This window comes from Mastigoproctus giganteus, chromosome 14, assembly GCF_048544385.1.
Source record: "Mastigoproctus giganteus isolate SK-2022 chromosome 14, ASM4854438v1, whole genome shotgun sequence".
NCBI lineage: Eukaryota > Metazoa > Arthropoda > Arachnida > Uropygi > Thelyphonidae > Mastigoproctus > Mastigoproctus giganteus.
The window spans coordinates 37,495,830-37,517,363 of NC_143588.1; the positions used below are offsets into that span (position 1 = coordinate 37,495,830).

Sequence of the window (21,534 nt, forward strand, 5' to 3'; positions counted from 1 at the left end):
TTTAAAACTCTTAGTTAGTTCTCAGTTCCACAATATAGCCCCTCTTATGATTTAAGGGAATATTGGTGAATACTAGGGAATTTTGGAGTCTAGAGAATAGATAGGTTGGAATCAGGAAATGATATGCCATGTTTTTTTTTTTGTATTTGTTTTTAGTTTTTATTTGTATTTACCTCGCAAGTGATGTCATGAGCGAATGCCCTTTCTTTTTTTTTTTTTTTTATATCAGGTTTATGGACAAAAATTAAGTAAAAAGCCAGGATACCACGTAAATGTGTTAACAGTGTTGACAATCTCTCTTATGTGTGTAATGATGTGACATTTTCCACTCAGAAACGCCAATTGACTCCACTTGTGAAGACAGCCTACTACCATTATTTTGACTGTAAGGTAGGAGATAAAGTGTAAGGTAGGAGATAAAGACAAACCCTGGGCACCTCATTTGCTGCAACACATGTGCTGTAAATCTCTGTGGATGGTTGAATAACAAAGGATATTCAATGTCGTTTGCCATCCCAATGATTTGGAGGACTATTATTTCTGCATGGTGCCTCCTCTTCAGCATGGCATGTCAAAAAAAAGGAAGTGGACTGTGGAATACCCCAACATCCTGTCAGCTATCCCACCAGTGGCACATGGAGATGGTCTGTCTATACCTCACCCTCCAGAACAGTACACTTTGGAGTCTGATGAAGATGGGGACAGTGTGAGGACATGGTCAACCTGGACCTTCAACATCACAGGATCCTGATTTTGTGACAGAACGTGAGTCGCCGAGTGAGTCACACAGAATCACTCAAGGAGAACTAAGTGATCTAATTCGAGACCTAGATCTATCGAAAGTAAAGCAGAGCTTCTGAGATTAAAAGAATGCTTTGACTCCGTATTTTAAAAGTGAAAACAACTTTGTTGCCTGCTGTGATGTCAATGGTTTGATAACAGCTTTGAATGGGGAGCACAACCACATAACTGGAGCCTATTTACAGACTCATCAAAGCTAAGTTTAAAAGCTGTTTTGCTCCATAATGGCAATGCTCTTCTTTCAATTCCTCTAGCCATACTGTCCACATGAAGGGGAGGGCGCTGCGATCGTGGAGGTGAACGGATGCATCAGCAAGAAGCTCCGCTTGCTGTAAACGGCGGACAGTGACTGATGGCAGCAGGGAGGATTTTTTGGATTTTCCGGCTTCAAAAACAATGAAATTTGGATTCTTCATGTTGTATACAGTTGAAAACAACTAGTATTATGCAGGCAAGCTTGTTAATTATAGTTGTTTTTAGCTATTGTTGGTTTTTTGAACGTGTTTACGTGCAGTACGATTGTTACAGTATTAGCGGTAGCGATCCTACTATTGCCGATTTCTATATTGCAACGCCTCAAAATTCCAAAAATTGGGATAAATTTGTCGATCAAAATAGCTGGATACATGTTATTTGTGATGGAAAATGTGAATTTCGCTTAGATTAAACATATTCTTGCATATAAGAGTACCTTTCTTTGTGTGACTGTTTTCCCGGCCCACTGTGACTGTTTTAATAGGCCCACGACGATAAAATTAGCATTAGCATTAGTAGAGGCATATGATGCAAGAAAGCAAGCTTATTCAGCATCAGCCAAAAAAAAAAAACCCAACCACTACTCCCATTTCACCCCTCCGTTCGTTCGAAATACCTGTCCAGCTGAGCCTTAAATTTGTTTAGGCTATCAACTTCAACAACAAACGATGGGAGTCTATTCCACAAACCAACTACCCGCTGGCTAAAGGCAAATTTCCGCACATCTATCCGACATCCGTCCTTCCTCAATTTGAATTTATGCCCTCTCAGGTGATTATTCTGAGCAAGAGGAAGAATCCCATCGGCATTGAGCATGTTCAAGCCATTCAAAGCCTTATACACCTCTATCAGATCACCTCGCCGATGCCTAGTCTCCAGGCTCTGTAATTTGCAAAACTTAAGCCTTTCTTCGTAAGAGCAACCCTTTGTTCCATTCACTAATCTTGTTGCCCTTCTCTGTACTCGTTCCAGCAGCTCTACATCCTTCTTGAAATGAGGCCTCCAGACCTGTATACAGTACTCAAGGTGTGGCCTGACCAATGCCTTATACAAGGGAATAATCACATCCCTGTCCCTGCTAGAAAAATTCCTATATAATTGACAAGACACCATGAGCTACTCTTGCAGCTCGTCTGCACTGCTCAGAGAACTTCATATCTGCCTGCACAATTACCCCCAGGTCCTTTTCATTCTCTACCACTGTCAGCGTAGTACCACAGAGTTGATACGTTGATCTGGGGTTACTGTTTCCCATATGTAGTACTTTACATTTGTCAATGTTAAACTTCATTTGCCACCTCTCAGCCCATCTGCTCAACCTTTCCAGATCCTGTTGCAGCAGCATAGTATCAGTAGGGTCCTTAACAACCATGCCAACCTTTGTATCGTCTGCAAACTTGGACATTAAGCCTGATACACCATCATCAATATCATTTATAAATACAGAAAACAACAATGGACCCAACACTGAACCCTGAGGAACTCCACTAATAACATTAGTCCACGTTGAGCAGTGTCCATTGATTACCACTCTCTGTCTTCTGCCACTCAACCATCCCTTTATCCATAGCAGCAATTTGCCTCCAATGCCACACTTCTCCAATTTGTGCAGCAGTCTTCCATGCGCAACAGTATCAAAAGCCTTTCTAAGATCCAAATATATAATATCAAAGTTATTCCCTGCATCCAGTTCTTTTGTGACTACATCATAGTATCCAATCAAATTGGTCAGACAAGACCTGCCCTTAACAAAACCATGCTGTGTCTGAGCTATAACTGAATTCTGGTCCAGATGATCCTGCAGTGCTTCTTTAACCAGTGCCTCCATTAATTTTCCTGGAACCGAAGTTAAACTAACAGGTCTATAATTACTTGTGTCAGCCTTTGATCCTCCTTTGTGAATTGGGGTTACATTTGCACATCTCCAGTCTATGGGTACCTCCCCTGAGTCTAAAGAAGCTCTCATAATTATGGCTAGGGGTTTGCTTACTTCCTTTGCTGCCTCCTTTAATATAACTGGATAGATCCCATCCACCCCGGGTGCCTTTTTTATGTTTATCCTCAACAATTTCTCCTCCACTTTCCTCTCAGTTATTAGAAAATCATCTAGCTCACTGCCAATGTTTACTTCACCTACAACATTCCCCTTCCTGAATAACTCCTCATGTGTGAATGTAGATGCAAAATACTCGTTTAGATTGTTAGCCACCTGAGGAGGATCCTCAACTGTTGAACCATCAATATCCAGTGGACCAATCTGATTCATCCCTTTCCTTCTTGAGTTTAAATATGTAAAGAACTGTTTTCTGTTTTTCTTTGCATCCTTTGCCAAGGATTTTTCGTAGTCTGCCTTTGCCTGCCTAATCTCCTTTGTGACTTGGTTACAGACCAACTTATATCTATCATAGGCTTCCATGTCACCCATTAATTTGTATGTATCCCATGCATTTTTCTTCTCTGCCACATGTCTCATTAGTTCATCTGACAACCATTTAGGCCTAAACCTTGAACAATATTTCTTAGTTGGTATGTAAAGCCTGGTAGCCTCCAAGATTAGTTCCTTGAATGCTTCCCATTTTGAGTTTGCTGTTGGTAACATCATCAGTTGGTCCCACTGTATAGAATTTTAAATACTGTCTCAGACCATCATAGTCGCCTTTACGAAAACAAAAACCCTTCCCTTTACCTCTGATGGTAGTTACCTTCTTGAGTAAATGCCACTTCAACACACTGTGATCACTGCCACCTAGTAGTTCATTTATCTGCAGATTCTTAATGCATGAAGAATCACTACTGATAATCAGATCAAGAGTATTGCTCCCTCTTGTTGCCTCCCGAACATGCTGGTGTAGAAAATAATCATCCAATAAATCCACAAAAGCCTTGCTAGTGTGTGAGTGACCAACCCACAAATTCCAGTCAATATCTGGGAAATTAAAATCCCCCATTATAAGACTCTCTGATTTACTGGCCCATTCTATTTCCCTGTACAGTATCTTATTATACTCATCAGAGTCATTAGGCCTATAGCACACTCCTACTCTCAATTTTGATTTACCTATGCTTATGTCACACCAAACTGACTCGACACTGCCCTGTCCATCGATTTCGACTGGCTTCACTTCCTTGGATTTTATGTGTTTTTTAACTAATAGCATAACCCTCCTCCCCTCCTGTCCTGTCTATCCTTTCTATACACATTGTACTCCCCAAATTCCAGTTCTACATTCCTTATATCTGTGTGACACCACGTCTCTGATATCCCAACAATATCTGCCTTTGATGTTTTGAGCAATACCTCAAATTCATCAAATTTATTTACTAAACTCCTAGCACTGGTGTACACGCAAGTATACCTTATATTACTCCAATGGATAAAAGGAAATATACCTTATATTACTCCACTGGATAAAAGGAAATTATAATAACAGTAAAATGACTGGCAAAGACCAAAACTCAAGGGAAAAAAAAACTGAAAAATCAAAATTTATTGATCGTTATTCTGACTTGAAGGACCTGCTCGATAGACCTGTGGCGCTAAACAATGAAGAAATTACAAACCAAGACCTAGAATCTTGCCACGTTAAGGGTAAAATGGGCTAGGAAAGGCAAAAACCAGATAGAAAATACAGATCAAAAGGAGAATGATAATTTAGAGCCACAGGTAACAAAAACAGAGGAGAGGAAATTTCAGCAGAGGATCCCATAAGACAAATTAAAGAAATGAAACTGTTCCTAGAAGAGTTTCTTTATAAACAGACAAATACGATTACATCTGCAACAAGATTGCAGGTAGTGAATTGCTGGTCTGTTTTGGAACATAGAGTGGTTTATCTTAATACAGAAAACAAAGTATTGAAGGCAAAAGTAGAAACAGTGACTGAAGAGAAGAATAATTATAAAGAAATAAATACTTTGACTTACGCCCAAGTAGCAAGGGCCACCAAAGCAGATTCATCAAAAACTAAACAAACCAACAATAAGACTAAGGAAATACCAAAGGCAAAAGAAACAAACGATCATTATAAAGGCTAAGCCTGACTCTACATAAAAATCCAGCGAGGCAGTCAGGGATACTGTCATGACAAAATTAAAACCTCATTTGAAAGAAATAAAAGTGAATAACATGAGAAAAAAAAAAGATAATGGAGTTTTAATTGAAGTAACAAATAAAGAGGATGTTAAAAAGACTGAAACCAACCCAGAGGTAGTAAAACTACGACTGCAAACAAAAACGCCAAGGGGCAGGAACCACAACATCATTATATTTGACATCCCTGAGAAGAGATGCTATGTTGGATTTCTACAACAAAAACTTTATCAATATGATGGAACTGGACGAGTTTGCCAAAGAATTTCTTCTAAAAAGAGGGACAAAAAACAAAAGAAATGGGCAATTTAATGTCACTGTGGAAGTGTCACCCAGAATTTGTAAAAACCTACAAGAACAACAAAAAGTCTACACTGGCTGGACCAGCCATAAATTCAGGGAATTCTTTCCTGTACAGAAGTGTTTTAACTGTCACTGGCCACGATTACAAGAACTGCCAAAATAAAAATCAGCAGCCAAAATGTGCTACCTGTAAAGTAGCACGGCTGACTGACTATACACATAGTATCAGGGATGATAAATGGCCCTGTTATTAAAAAAAAAAAAAGGTAAAACTTATACAATCTAGGACCAACTATGGGCCAGATTGAAAACATAAATGTGACTAGAGCTCTAAATATTGTCCAACTGAATGCTCAAAGAGCAAGCGCTGTTGTAGATCAGATCAAACTCAAATTAGAAGAAAATAATATAGATATCTTGGTACTCCAAGAGCCCTAGGTAGGGGTCAAGGATACCCAAGGGGCTATAAAATAATAGAATACGCCTCAGGTGTCCCTTCTACAGCAATAATAGTTAAAAATACTGACCTTACAGTCACAACGGTGGATCACCTCTACTCTCCAGTGGCAGTGTGTGCCCATATCACCAGTGCTGTAGGACAGTTATATTATTTCACTATATTCTAGACCAGGTGAAGATATAAATCCAACTATTGAATACCTACAAGCAGTCATAGACTTGCTACCTACTGCAAATATCATAGTGTGTGCTGATGTCAACTGCCGATCAGCCTTATGGCATAGCGGTACGGAAGACAGAGCAGGCACGGCCAAATCCTTTCAGACTATATAGCCACCTCACCCTTTCAATTGCTAAACCAACGAAATAACCTCCCAACTTTTAGCAGTACCATGTGGGAGAGTGACACTGATGTTACTCTTGCCATCAATTCATTAGCTTATAAAATTACAGACTGGTGTGTCCAGCCGGTCTGGACCACATCGGATCATAGAGCCATCACCTTCAAACTAAATAGGCAATTACAAACACCCCAACACTCCTTGTTGAATATCAAAAGGTATAACCTCAAAAAGGCAAACTGGCAGATTTTGTAGAACATACAGCAGCTCAGCTGCAAAAACAGGAAAATGAGTGGTCTAGATCAAGCAACTGTAGCCCGGACAAGCAAGCACTAACTATGACAAACATTTTAACAAAAACAGCAGACCTGTCTATCCCACGGAAAAAACCGAGGAAGCAGGCAGTCCCTTGGTGGTGCCCTAAACTGACTGTACTCAGGAGAAGGGTGCACCAGGCAAGGAGAAATTTTCAAAGAGCCAGAACATCTTGGTCACAAAATGAGGTGGATGCACTGAGAGATTCTTATATAATCTCTCAGGAATCAGTATAGAGCCCTCATAAAGAGACAAAGAAAAGGAATACTGGAGGCACTTGGTGGAAACCACATTGAAAACAATAACCCTTGGGTAATTTTCTACAGAATAGTGACCAACAAGCTGACAAGAGGAGATGTCTTAGAAACTACTGTCAAACCAGATGGAACCACAACCCTGTGTTGGGCAGACTCTGTAAATAACATGCATAGGTTCACGCGTGAAATAGCCACGTGGTATTTTACAAATTTAGATTTTAATCTAAATCTCTAAACCTCTGATGATGACACAAATTATGAAAGACACTGCAATGTTATTTTCACCTTGGTCGTTTCTTCAAAAAATTTTTGATATTTTTTCAATTTTTGCTATTTTTATCGTTTTATTTTCCGGTTCATTTCTCTCCCCTTCTTTCACAACATATATCGCTCCCAGGGTATACGGTATATTCATTAGTTTTAATTCTATACATAAAGCTCTTTAACATGTTCTACCTACAATATTTTATATATACATATAACCTAATAGAAAAAATATATATACATTATTAACTATAAAAAAAAAGTATATAAATAGAATGCAAGTAAAATGAGAATGCGGATTATGAATGAAGTAAATGTGTCTCTCCACCACCACCTGGTGGGTTCCACACTGCCAGCCAACATATCCCACAGCCAGAGCTGGATGGGCAGTTTGACCTTCCTACCAGATTCAACAAGACATGGACTTGACAACCATCACCGATGAAGACATACTGCGGCTTTGCTGCCAATGCGCCATTTGGCGAACTGAACTGGGTACTCTAGCCCAGTTCCCTTTAAAACCCCATCCCCAGACAGGGAGGGGAGGAGACAGAGACCTGTCTCCTCCCTCCTTGCCTCCCCCATACTTTGCCTGGTGGGGTTCGTCCCCACTGACCTCTTTGGGAATGTCTACTCTATCGTCACCATCCTTCTACCTGTTTCCCCCGAGTCTCACCCCCACTCTAACTAAACCGACTGAGTACGCCTCTAACAATGCCACCAAATTCTAATCAGCATCAAAAAATTCAACCGCTTTCTCTTTAAACCTCTTTCGGCCTTTCCAATTTCTAATGTTTACCCCCCCCCCTTTTTTTTAGGCCTTGCCATTGAAATCCTCAGAAAATAGGTGGCAGGACCTGCCAGAGTACTTATATAATCTACTGGGTGCCTGACCTCCCTCCTCGTGGCAAATGTGGGTCCCAATAGGGGCCCAATGGCTAAATGGTCAGAGAAACAACAGAACATAACACTACACGACAAACCACTCTCCACACACTTTTAAATCTCTGGCCTCCACAGAGTTCTGTGTCACTTACAAAGAATACAACGCGGAGATGGGGGAAATCCCCGGTGCCGTCAGACAACAAACACACTTTACACTTGTCCACATGAAGAAGCAAATGTAATTGGCTGAAAGAATACAAATTTAATAATAACTTTATATATACTAACAAACATTTACTAACAACACAAACACTATCACTGCATTCTCCCCTTGCCTGCAAAAAACTTGCGGCTTGGCCTGCACCACAACTGAAAAATAACAGTAAGTTGAGGTGCCCAGAGAGTGCAGTGCAGAAAGCAAAAGTTGAACAAATGAAATGAATGCCAGAAGGATGAATGAGGGTGAGAAAAAGTGTGTGAGAAAAAGAACACAAACCATAAATGTTACAGTTAAGTTTAAACCCTAGTTTCAATCATCTATATTCTTACTTATTTAACTATTATGCATCAGTATTAATTTACATTACACACCATTGCATCTCCCCACCCTGATGTGTGAGAAAAAAAATTGAGTGAATGGTTAAAAAAAAAAAAAAATTAATAAATAATAAAAAAAAAAAATATATATATATATATACACACACACTTATATTTGAATAATGTTTGAAATAATAGAAAACTGAATCTTACATAAAAAAGGGGGATAAGGCATACATCAGAGGCAGCAAAAAGCATTTTCCTCTACATGACGCTTGAGATATAAACTTAAGTGAGAATAATGATTAAAATAAAAATAATAAAAATGCCAGCAGCATGGCAAGACAGAACAGCGAAAATTATGAAATTATACGTAACGATCAAACCAACAGGGAAGGAAGAAAATAATTTAGAAAGTCTAAATACAAAGATAATAAAATATAATCAATTAAATTTTGAATAGCCAATTAAATGAAATTTAATGGCACTCCCTCAGACGGGCACCAGGTCCAAATTTATGTGAAATATCACAAGCAAAGATGTGAACTACAATAAAATAAAATAAAACAAAACAGAAATAGACTGACCAATATGCCCCTTCTCAACAGAGGACCACAAGGCCAATAATGGTCAGGGAATCGCTGCATTTCGATCGCCAGACAAATTGCCGCAAAGGCGAATCAATCGAAAGATCAGCACCACTATGCGATCCCCAGATCGAACTGCCAATGCAGTGGACTTGAATAGCGGTGGTCCTGATGCAGCGAAAATTAAAAATAAGACAGATACAAGCACTCAAATGCAAAGCCACACCGCCGTTAAATTTCATTTAATTGGCTATTCAAAATTTAATTGATTATATTTTATTATCTTTGTATTTAGACTTTCTAAATTATCTTCAAGAGTTTCTGCTGCAATAATTTTATTCTCTTCCTTCCCTGTTGGTTTGATTGTTACATATAATTTCATAATTTTTGCTCTTGCCATGCTGCTGGCATTTTTATTATTTTTATTTTAATCATTATTCTCACTTAAGTTTATATATATATATATATATATATATATAGTCTAACAGAAAAAAAAAAATTATTATAAAATATAAGAAAAAGTATAAAACTAGAATGCAAGTAGAGTAAGAATGCAGATTATGATTGAAGTAAATGTCTGTCTCTCCCACTCCCCACTGTCAGCGAACATATCCTACCCCCAGAGCAGGGTGGGCCGTTTGACCATCCTACTGGAATCGACACACAACACGCCATTTGGTGATCTGAACTGAGTACTCAAACCCAGTTCCCTTTAAAACCCCATCCCCAGGCAGGGGGGTAAAGATGGAAGATGGGTCTCTGTTTCCTACCCTACCTGCTCCCCATACTTCGCCTAGTGGGGCTCGTCCCCACTGATCTCTTTGGGTTATTTGTTATTTGGTTTTTTAGGAGCATTAGCAACTAAGGCCATATTGCTCCGGGATATGCGGTGGTCATTCCCTGACCTTTCCGCATCCTCCGTATTTGGTGGTGACGGGCTCGAACCCCAGTCTAATCAAGAAGCGTGTGCTACGCACTGCTGCTCCTTCCCACCTGGCTACGGAGGCGCCGATCTCTTTGGGGGATGCCTACTCTATCATTTCCATCCTTCTACCTGTTCCCCCAATCTTCGGTCTTCCCCCCCCACTCTAACTAAACTGACAGAGTACGTCCCCTTAACAATGCCGCCAAATTCTAATTAAAGTCTAAATTCAACCACTGTCTCGAAAATCGGTCAACTACTGAGTGCCGGGCACTCAGGATCTCAAGGTCTGTAGTCACAAATGGTCGTTAGTGTAGTATCTCAAATAGAGAGCTTTATGGTAACTGAAAAAAAATTTCTAGTACCCCAGCTTGGCCTAAAACTGAGGAATTAACGAAAATGTTGTCTATCTGAGTTTTTCCAGTTGTTGTGAATGGCAAGGGTGGAAGAAGCGACTCAGACTTCTTCCTGGAGAAGTGATTAAAGTCCTGGAGGAGAAGCAACTGGCAGGTGAGGGTTGTGCAAGACTAAGCAAGCACCTCCCCCACCACTGCTGCCTCAACATTGGCTCTCGAGTACCTTGCTGGGACAACTCCAGCTTTAAAAATTGTTAAAAAATACATCTCATCGCAAAATTTATAAATGACCTTTACAGAATTAACTAACTATTTAGCAACCTTTTTTGTCACCAAAAGGAGAGTTACTTAGTACAAAGAAGAGCACTATCAAAGTGCAGTAAAAAATTGTTTTTTTAATTTTAACACAAAAAAGTAAATGATATAGATTTCAATTGGAATAGTTTCCCCTTAATAAACATCGAATAAAGCATAGCTATAAGGTATGTTCATGTCAGACGGCACCTGGGATTTCTCCCATCTCTGTGTATGTGTTTGCTGTACTGAGGACAGTACACTGTCAAGCCAGAGATTTGAAAATGTGTAGACCATGTCTGTGCAGTGTGATGTGTTGTGCCCATTGTTTGTCTGGCTTATTGGCCGCCAGGCCACTAGTGGGGCCAGATGTTGCCCATACTTCGCCACACTAGCTGGGTGTGTCCAGAATCATGACAAGTTGCTCTGGCAGGTCCTGCCACCTAGTTTACTGGGATGTCAGTGGCTAGGACCTAAAAAAAAAAAAACACGTTTGACATTAATCCTTAATGAGATTACTGTTAGAAAATAGCTGGTTGGGGTTGAATGCTAGAGAGATGTGTTAAAAGGTTTAATGGTTGAGCAAAAATTTGTTGTGTGGGCTATACGCTAGATGAAAGATAATAGGGGAAAGGAGGGGAGGCTGAGGACTGGGGGTAGAAGTAGAGGTACAGGGTTGATAGAAGAGATGACCCCTGCTAGGCAGTGTGGCATGCCCATGCCACACCAGAGGGAAGTTTGAATGGCAGGTGAGGGAGACGAATAAAAGTTATCTCCCCCTGCCATGGATAAGGTATACAGGTAGAGTGAGGGAGAAGCTGAAAACTGGGGGGTGAACAGAGATTAACAAAGGCAGAGGTATGGGGATGATAGAGAAGGTGACCCCAGGTGGTCAGTGAGGCAGGCCCATGCCTCACCAGGCAAAGAGATGGGTCGGCAGGGGAAAAAGTGTAAAGTGTATTTAGTGTCTAATGGCACCGGGGGTTTCCCCCATCTCCGCGTTGCTTTCATTGTGGTGTACCAATTCACTGGGAAGGCCAGAGATTTAAGTGTATGGATATTGTACATGTGTAGTGTTGTGTTCTGTTGTTCATCTGGCCATTTAGCTGCTGGACCCCTACTGAGGCCCAATGTTGCCCACACTTGGCCCCGTGGAGGCAGACCAGGTACTCCAATATTTTTAGATAAGTATTCTGGCTGGTAATGCCACCTGTGTCGAGTGTGGCATTTAAAATTTTACGCTGTGTGGGGCATTCGCTTTTCACTGGCGATATAGGTAGAGTAGGGGAGGAGAGACGGAAGGCTGGAGGAAAAAGACAGAAATATGGTGTCAAAGGGAAGGTGACCCCAGGAATATAAGTGGGGCATGCCCTTGACCCACCAGAGGGAAAAGAGGGGGTGGTGAGGTGGGGAGGGGGCAGAAAGACCTTCCCCTCACCCCCACCAGGAATGGGGAGAGAAAGTGGGCTGGGCAAGGGAGCCCCGCCAAGTTCGCCATAGCGCCAATTTGCAGTGCCATCCAGCAAGTGCATTCTGATAATGACTTGTTGGTGGGGCCTAGTCCTTTTCTAGGTGTGTGGGTTCATCCTGGGAGCGATGACATCCTGGTTGGAGCCACTCCCATTGGTTCCTAGGTCGATGCTGTTTCATTTATTCTGCTGCATATTACGCCGTTTGTCCTTAGTATTTTGCGATCCTTTCCTCTGTGTTGATGTTTTATCAGTTTGCCTTTATTTATTATTTGTGGTCATCTATTCGTTGTGGATGGCTATTTCTCTTCGTCATCTATTGAAGACGTCAAGTGCAAGTCGGCTGAGGGCTTTGTATTCATCTTCTGAATCCAGTAGATGGTACTCTTGATTTTTCGGCAAGTACTGAATCTCAGTTATAAGTCTACTTCTGTGTTCTTCGTAGCATTCACAGTCATGCATAATATGACTGACTGTGAATAGCAAGGCTACACTAGCAAGGCTACACCTTGCTAAACTAGCAAGGCTTTTGTGGATTTATTGGATGATTGTTTTCTACATCAGCATGTTCGTGAGGCAACAAGAGGGAGCAATACTCTTGATCTGATTATCAGTAGTGATTCTTCATGCATTAAGAATCTGCAGATAAATGAACTACTAGGTGGCAGTGATCACAGTGTGTTGAAGTGGCATTTACTCAAGAAGGTAACTACCATCAGAGGTAAAGGGAAGGGTTTTTGTTTTCGTAAAGGTGACTATGATGGTCTGAGACAGTATTTAAAATTCTATACAGTGGGACCAACTGATGATGTTACCAACAGCAAACTCAAAATGGGAAGCATTCAAGGAACTAATCTTGGAGGCTACCAGGCTTTACATACCAACTAAGAAATATTGTTCAAGGTTTAGGCCTAAATGGTTGTCAGATGAACTAATGAGACATGTGGCAGAGAAGAAAAATGCATGGGATACATACAAATTAATGGGTGACATGGAAGCCTATGATAGATATAAGTTGGTCTGTAACCAAGTCACAAAGGAGATTAGGCAGGCAAAGGCAGACTACGAAAAATCCTTGGCAAAGGATGCAAAGAAAAACAGAAAACAGTTCTTTACATATTTAAACTCAAGAAGGAAAGGGATGAATCAGATTGGTCCACTGGATATTGATGGTTCAACAGTTGAGGATCCTCCTCAGGTGGCTAACAATCTAAACGAGTATTTTGCATCTACATTCACGCATGAGGAGTTATTCAGGAAGGAGAATGATGTAGGTAAAGTAAACATTGGCAGTGAGCTGGATGATTCTGTAATAACTGAGAGGAAAGTGGAGGAGAGATTGTTGAGGATAAACATAAAAAAGGCACCTGGGGTGGATGGGATCTATCCAGTTATATTAAAGGAGGCAGCAAAGGAAGTAAGCAAACCCCTAGCCATAATTATGAGAGCTTCTTTGGACTCAGGGGAGGTACCCATAGACTGGAGATGTGCAAATGTAACCCCAATTCACAAAGGAGGATCAAAGGCTGACACAAGTAATTATAGACCTGTTTAGTTTAACTTCTGTTCCAGGTAAATTAATGGAGGCACTGGTTAAAGAAGCACTGCAGGATCATCTAGACAAGAATTCAGTTATAGCTCAGACGCAGCATGGTTTTGTTAAGGGCAGGTCTTGCCTCACCAATTTGATTGGATACTATGATGTAGTGACAAAAGAACTGGATGCAGGGAATAACGTTGATATTATATATTTGGATCTTAGAAAGGCTTTTGATACTGTTGCACATGGAAGACTGCTGCACAAATTGGAGCAGTGTGGCATTGGAGGCAAATTGCTGCTATGGATAAGGGGATGGTTGAGTGGCAGAAGACAGAGAGTGGTAATCAATGGTCACTGCTCAACGTGGACTAATGTTATTAGTGGAGTTCCTCAGGGTTCAGTGTTGGGTCCGTTGTTGTTTTCGGTGTTTATGAATGATATGGATGATGGGATATCAAGTTTAATGTCCAAGTTTGCAGATGATACAAAGGTTGGCAGGGTTGTTAAGGACACCACTGACGCTATGCTGCTGCAACAGGATCTGGAAAGGTTGAACAGATGGGCTGAGAGGTGGCAAATGAAGTTTAACATTGACAAATGTAAAGTACTACATATGGGAAACAGTAACCCCAGAGCAACGTATCAACTCTGCGGTACTACACTGACAGTGGTGGAGAATGAAAAGGACCTGGGGGTAATTGTGCAGGCAGATATGAAGTTCTCTCAGCAGTGCAGACGAGCTGCAAGAGTAGCTCATGGTGTCTTGTCAATGATATACAGGAATTTTTCTAGCAGGGATAAGGAGGTGATTATTCCCTTGTATAAGGCAATGGTTAGGCCACATCTTGAGTACTGTATACAGGTCTGGAGGCCTCATTTCAAGAAAGATGTAGAGCTGCTGGAATGGGTACAGAGAAGGGCAACAAGATTAGTGAATGGAACAAAGGGTTGCGCTTACGAAGAAAGGCTTAAGTTTTGCAAATTACAGAGTCTGGAGACTAGGCACCGGCAAGGTGATCTGATAGAGGTGTATAAGGCTTTGAATGGTTTGAGCATGTTCAATGCCAATGGGATTCTTCATCTTGCTCAGAATAATCACCTCAGAGGGCATAAATTCAAATTGAGGAAGGACGGATGTCGGATAGATGTGCGGAAATTTGCCTTTGGCCAGCGGGTGGTTGGTTGGTGGAACCGACTTCCATCACTTGTTGTTGAAGTTGATAGCCTAAACAAATTTAAAGCTCAACTGGACAGGTATTTCGAACGAATGGAGGGGTGAAATGGGAGTGGTGTGTGTTTTTTTTTTTTTTTTGGCTGATGCTGAATAAGCTTGCTTTCTTGCATCATATGCCTCTACTAATGCTATGCTGCCAGGTTTTCCATAGGTACATGTGGAGAACCTGAAATTATTCTATTATTCCGAGTGCGTTCAGTTTTGCTTCAAATGGGCCATGGCCCGTCAGGAGGAAGGTTGTATTTAGCCCGGGATAGAATCACGAGGGGGTTTTTGGGTACATTTTTGCGACTATCGGTATGAAGCTTCTTGTAACTTGACCCTTTGGCGACATCTCCATCTGTGCTGCCAAATCTTCAACATATGAGCCACTATTCGTTGTTTCTCTGTCGTCCGGCTGTTGGTTGGGTCCAAAGTAAAGTCATAGATGGAGGCAGGCATATCCTTGGACAGTAAATACATGAGTCCACATCTGTCACCTCTAGGTCCAGCGGAAGAGCTCCTGCAAGGACCTGCAGGGTGTGGGTGCTCACAGTTTTCAGGCCCTAGTTATAGTTAGAAGAATGTTTCTTTGGATAATGTCCAACAGTCTTCTGTTGACCGCAGTCCCGGCCTTCCTGAACCAGACTGGCGATCCGTAGGTGATCGCTGGGATGAATATTGTTTTATAATACAGGGACAGGGTCTTCCTGTTGAGTCCCCATTCCCTGCGAGATACTCTTGCTACAAGTGCTGCATAGTTCCTTAGTTTCTCTCTCAGGTAGGTGAGGTGAGGTGAGGTGTAAAGGACAGGTTTCCATCCAGGATAATACCTAGATACTTTATTTGCTTTACTAGTTTAATGGTGGATCCCGCTATCTTTATTTGCGGTGGTCGTCTGATATTTAGAGAGCCTTTTGGTAATACTGAGTTTGTCTTGGTTGGTGAAATCATTAACATATGTGTTTTCGCCCAATTCTGTAGGGTTTGTAGTGCTTGGTTTGCCTGTGTTTCAAGTTCCGTTCTGGACTTCATGTCCCATCGGCAGGGGAGGGAAGAATCAGAGCATGTCTCCTCTCCCTCCTGCCAGGGATAGGGAATTAAAGATGAATAGGGTTAGGGTACCTCATTCAGATCGCCATATAGCATTTGGCATCAGAGCTGCTAGTGGTCCTAGTCCGTTCCCAGCAGAGATCAGACCGAAGCATGATCATTCATGGGATGGTTCCCATCCGGGTTTGCTTCTCGGCATTTGTGGGGTCTTTCTTGTGTCATTTCCCATCCATGTGGTATTTGCGTCACTGTTGTTTATAGAGTAATTTCTCATTCATTTGCCTTTAGATCCACTTCAGGGTTTAGTGCCTTGATCACCGGAGGCTACTGGGTTCCAGGCATCTTCCGTGAGACGACTGCCTTTGAGGTTTGTTCGTTTCCTTATTGTGTCAGGTATGGTTGGTTGCGGTTTGCTGCGATAAGAGCTCTCCGTCTTGTGAACAAGGCCAGCGCATAGTTGGAGAAAGCCTGATATTCCTCCCTAGCGTTCAAAATGTGGTGCTCTTGGCCATATGGTAGATACTGTATTTTGGTGATGAATACACTGCGGTGGTCATCATAGAGCTGGCAACCATGCATGAGGTGCTGCCAGCTCTCCAGTCCCCCGCAGGTGCAGGTGGGATTTTCCTGTATTCAGATAGGGATAGCTTTGCATTCAAAACTCCATGTCCTGTCAGAAGGCATGTTACTTGTAGGCCCAGGGAGAAACAGAGGAGTTCAGAAAAATCTGGCCAATGTTGGGCAGAAACTTTCTGGTGATTTCGCCTTTTTGCGAGGTGGCCCATCTATCCTGCCACACCTGCAGCAGGTGAGCATGCAGCTTTTTCTTCTCCATTGTCTTGCTATTGGTGATGTCAGTGGTGAACCCAAACATGTCTGTGGGATACTCTTGTCCAGGTGATGCGTGAGGCCCCATTAAATGATATCCAAGTCCAGTGGAAGGACACCAGCAAGGACTTGTAGGGCATGCATGCTCACTGTGCTGTAAGCTCGAGTAATGGTCAGAAGGATTGATCGGTGAATTGAGTCAATGATTTCTTTATTGACAACAGTTGTGGCTTTGTGATACGTGCCAGATGCATACGTGACTAATAGGGTGAAGATGGTTTTATAGAAAAGATGTAGCACCAGTCTGTCTAGGCCCCAGTCTCTGCGAGTGACTCTGTCAACCAATGCAGTGTACCGTCTGACTTTTGTGCACAAGTATTTCAGGTAGTCCTGAAATGACAGATTTGGATCTAGGATCACGCCTAGGTACTTCAGCTGCTTTGAGAATTTAATCATTTTTTGGTCAATCTTGATTTGTGGAGGCCGCCTGGGGTTGAAGAACCCCTTGAGCAGGATGGAGTTTGTCTTCGCAGGGGAGATTCTAAGTTGATTTTGCTTTGCCCATTCCTGAAGAGAGGGGCAGAGCCCGGTTTGCCAATGTCTCCAGTTGTGACCTTGAGTCCGCTGACACTGTTAGTATGAGGTTGTCAGCAAAGGCCTGTGATTTTACCTTGTCAAGGTAAGGCTAGGAAGGAAGGAGTCCATTAAAACATTCCACAGTCTCGCAAAAAGTATTCTTCTTATCTTTGGTGATGCTCCGATTTCTAAGCAAAATGATATATCTCTTTCGAGGATTACCCTGACTTCTAATCTCTCTTGGCACAAGCACATTACAAATATTGTTCCTCTTCATCTAAAAAAACTTGGTTTTCTATTTCGCTCTCAGTGTTACTTTTCTTCCAAACAGCTGTTAACTCTTTACAAATTGCAAATCCGTCCTGCCATGGAATATTGTTCCCACATCTGGGGTGATGCCCCCAAAACCTCTCTCAGACTTCTTGATTCCATTCAGAAGAGGGCAGTTAGGTTAATTAATGATTCATCTCTAGCAAAGTCTCTCCACTCGCTGTCTCATAGACGTACTGTTTCTGCTGTATGCCTCTTCTACAGATATTTCCATGGACACTGTTCTTCTGAATTGGCTTCTGTAATTCCTGCTCTCTCTCTTTCAAAACAATCCAAACATGTGCCGCCACTAGCCAACATCCATTTACTGTCCAATTTCAAACTTACAGAACCAACTTTTCATCTTCCTCGTTTATTCATTCAGCTGCTATTTTCTGGAACAACCTTCCGTCATGTATATCCTGAAAATTACAGGCTACAGAAGTTCAAGTTCAATGTCAACAAATATCTTCTTTCGTATTCTCAACCTCGAACTCAAGCACGGTACTAAGTACTATTACTTAGTAGAGGTTCTAATCCCTCTGGTGTTTGGGGTTTACATAAAAAAAAAAAAAAAGGACTGAACTCTGTAGACAGCTGCGAAATGTATTCTTGGAGAGGGTCCCATAGGGAGCAACAATCCTGATGGATTTGTTTGTGAGGTAGCTCTTGATGACGCTGTAGAGGTTGCCTGGGATCCTAGCAACTCGAAACCTTGCCAAGATGCTTGGCCACCAAAGTGAGTCGAACACCCAGCAAAGTCCACGGTAATCACAAGGGAATACTTCTTGGTGCATCTTCTTACTTGTTCTTGTAGGTGCATTAAGGTGTCCACGGCTGAGCAACCCCACCTGAGGCCAAATTGGTTAGGTGAGGCCAGGCCAGCCCTGTATATTGCTGTATTCATCCATAAAGAAGGCGTTTGAGTTGCAAGTAACTGTGAGGCACTTCTCACAGTTACTTGCAACTGTGAGAAGTGCGATCGGTCTGTACGAGTCTGGGAGTTGTGTGGTTTGGTCGGATTTTGATGCATAACTAATGTGATTATTAAAATTTTGGCTCCGTTAGCGACGGAAACAGAGGGGAGGGGGACACGAAAATAACTCACATTTTCCTGTCTGGTGCCGCCATTTTTAATTTAAAAAATATTTTAAAATTATATTTTAAGCCTACTCGTTGAGCTCTTTCCAATGGTGTATAATAATCTATAGGTTGTCAACATTTTTATTCACCCTCCCCACATTTACACCCCCCCATTTCTCACACAAATTTTTGTCAACAACGATCAATATGACGTAATGTTGGCCCACATGATGTACAAACCCCTGCAAAATTTCAAGTCAATAGGTTGAGTGGTTCCAGAGATACAATGCTGTGACAGACGGACAGACAGACAACCGAGTGACATTATAAGGGTCCTTTGTTAGACTATGGATCCTAAAAACCTAAGGATAATTATAGTCTGACATGAAGTTTCCCAAGTCCTGCTAGGACAACTTAAGGGGTCCCATTGATGATATACAAGAACTGTCAGCAGGAAAGGAAGCAAATGGTTTTTTTTTTTGGTTTTTTTTGCAACAAGGAAATGATTATCCTGCTGAATTAAGTTATACTACACCTCAAGTACTTTATACAGGCCTAGGAGCCTCATTTTAGGAAGGCTCCTAGGCCTGTATGTAGAGGAAAGCAATATGTTTTGGATGTAGAGGAAAGTAATATGATTAGTCAGAGAACAAGAGAGTCCTCTTACCAAAAAAGATTTCAGTTCCATAAATTGTATCATCTGGAATCTAGGTGCTTGTAAGGAGATGTGACTGAAGTGTTCAAGGCTTTAAATGGGTTAGCAAGCTAAACACCAATGGCTTACTTTTTCTCAAACAATATACATAAGGGGATAAAAGTTTAAATTGAAAAAGGATGGTTCCAATGTGAAAAAATTTGCTTTCAGCCAGAGAGGGAGGGTGATTATTATGGAAACAAACTTCAGTACAAATAAATTTAAGAAAGATTTAGACAAATTAGAGTGGATGAAAAATGATACTGGTAGGGAGTTTTTTTTTCCTTTCTGTTTTGGCTGATGCTGTATAAGCTTTTTTCCTTGCATTATACACCAATATTAATACAGTAGACTGTTGAAATAATGGCATCCCAAATAATGGAACATTCAAGCTAACGGCACACTGAGATCAGATGCTTAGATACAGCACAGATGTCTTGCAGTGCCGAAAAAAAGAAAACAGCAAGTCGCGTAATTGCAGTATTGTTTAGGCTCACCATTTTGAAAGTAAATTCTGTACTGACATCATGGTTTATACTGCTGTTTAATGTACTGTTTAGTACATTAGGGTCACCTGAAAATTTAATTCATATATCCATGCGTATTGTGTCTGTCAATTGCATGTGTTCTCTGGCCGATTTGCCTGTTTTGCTGGATGAAAAACCTCAGTTTCTGGGGGGGGGGGGACTTTGCTATCTTCGCTTGAGACCGACTAACTCAACCAAGGAGTGAAAAAAGGCCATAAACGTTCCTTACATCATCAACGGAATTCGAACCTAGGCCTTTTCCACTCAGTGAAGGGAGGATGCTGATGATACCACTGTGCTACCCTTGATATAATAAAGAAACCAGAACAGAGCATAAGATGGAGTGTATTAATGGCAGAATATAACACTGAATTGTCAATATGTTTGTTTTTTATGTGCAATTAATAAAATTGCATTATTAATCTCTGTATTTCTTATTTAGCCGCATTATTTCTGCATTAAATATATTAAAAATAAAACTTTACAGATAATGGAAAAATCTAAATAACAGCGCCTTAAATCTCCGAAGGTACCATTATTCTGAAAGTCTATTGTACATTACTAATTCCATCGTATCAAGAACTACTAAAAAACTGCACTGCCATTAAGTCACACTGATGACTGGCCATTTAGCAAACTGCTAAGGAGGCCTTCCTTTCATTTTGTTTGGTTCAGACCATTTTACTGAGGGTTTTGAGCATGAGGGAAGTAAATGCAAAGTTTGTTGCACACTTATTCTTACTCAAGATCAAAGACAATGGAATCCTTATTCCCTCTGAGTTATTTGAGCAAATTGTCAGATCCTGCATTTTTAGCAAAAATTTAAATAGATGATCAGTCTTGGGTGTATGAATATGACCCAAATATTACGGTTCAAAGCTCTCGAAGGAAAGCAACATCAACACTGAGGCCAGAAGAAGCATGGTACTCAAAATCACATGAGAAAGTTGTGCTCATTGAGAACAAGGGGGCAGTGTTATAATATATATCCTACTACTAAGAAGTTTGCATTGATTGTTGCTCCGTTTGGCAAGAAATCCAACAACAGAATGCCTTGGCGATTACAGAACACTGTGGCCACGACTTTTCGGACGCTGGGAGCAGTTTTGAAATTTTTGCGCAGAGGAGCTTGTGGATGTTTCCAGGTCATGGAGTCTTGTTTGCTCTCTGGGGTAAAGCGATCAACCCACATTTCATCTGTTGTGACTATGGGAGCGAGAAAATCCTCTCCATCGCTGTATCGCAACAGGTTCTCCAGACACATCCCCATGCATTCTGCTTTGTCTTCCTCTGGAAAACATATGTTGTTATTTGGAGCATTAGCAACTAAGGCCATATTGCTCCGAGGATATGCAGTGGTCAATCCCTGACCTTCCCGCATCCTCCATATTTGGTGGTGACGGGCTCGAACCCCGGTCTAATCAAGAAGCGTGTGCTACGCACTTTTGCTCCTTCCCGCCTGGATACGGAGGCGCCTGTCTTCCTCTGACCATTGTCGGGGCACCCAGTGGCAGCACACCTTTCGAAAGCCAAGGACATCATGAACAGTTGCTTACTTATGTTCACTATTTGTACA

At 41.4% G+C, this 21,534-nt stretch overlaps 1 protein-coding gene across 3 annotated transcripts in view; it reads right to left on the reverse strand.

Moving 5' to 3' along the window:
• LOC150075068 (protein disulfide-isomerase A5) overlaps nucleotides 1-21,534 on the reverse strand; it is a 755,693-nt gene that overhangs the window by 676,488 nt on the left and 57,671 nt on the right. The gene's annotated exons all lie outside the window — the stretch shown is intronic.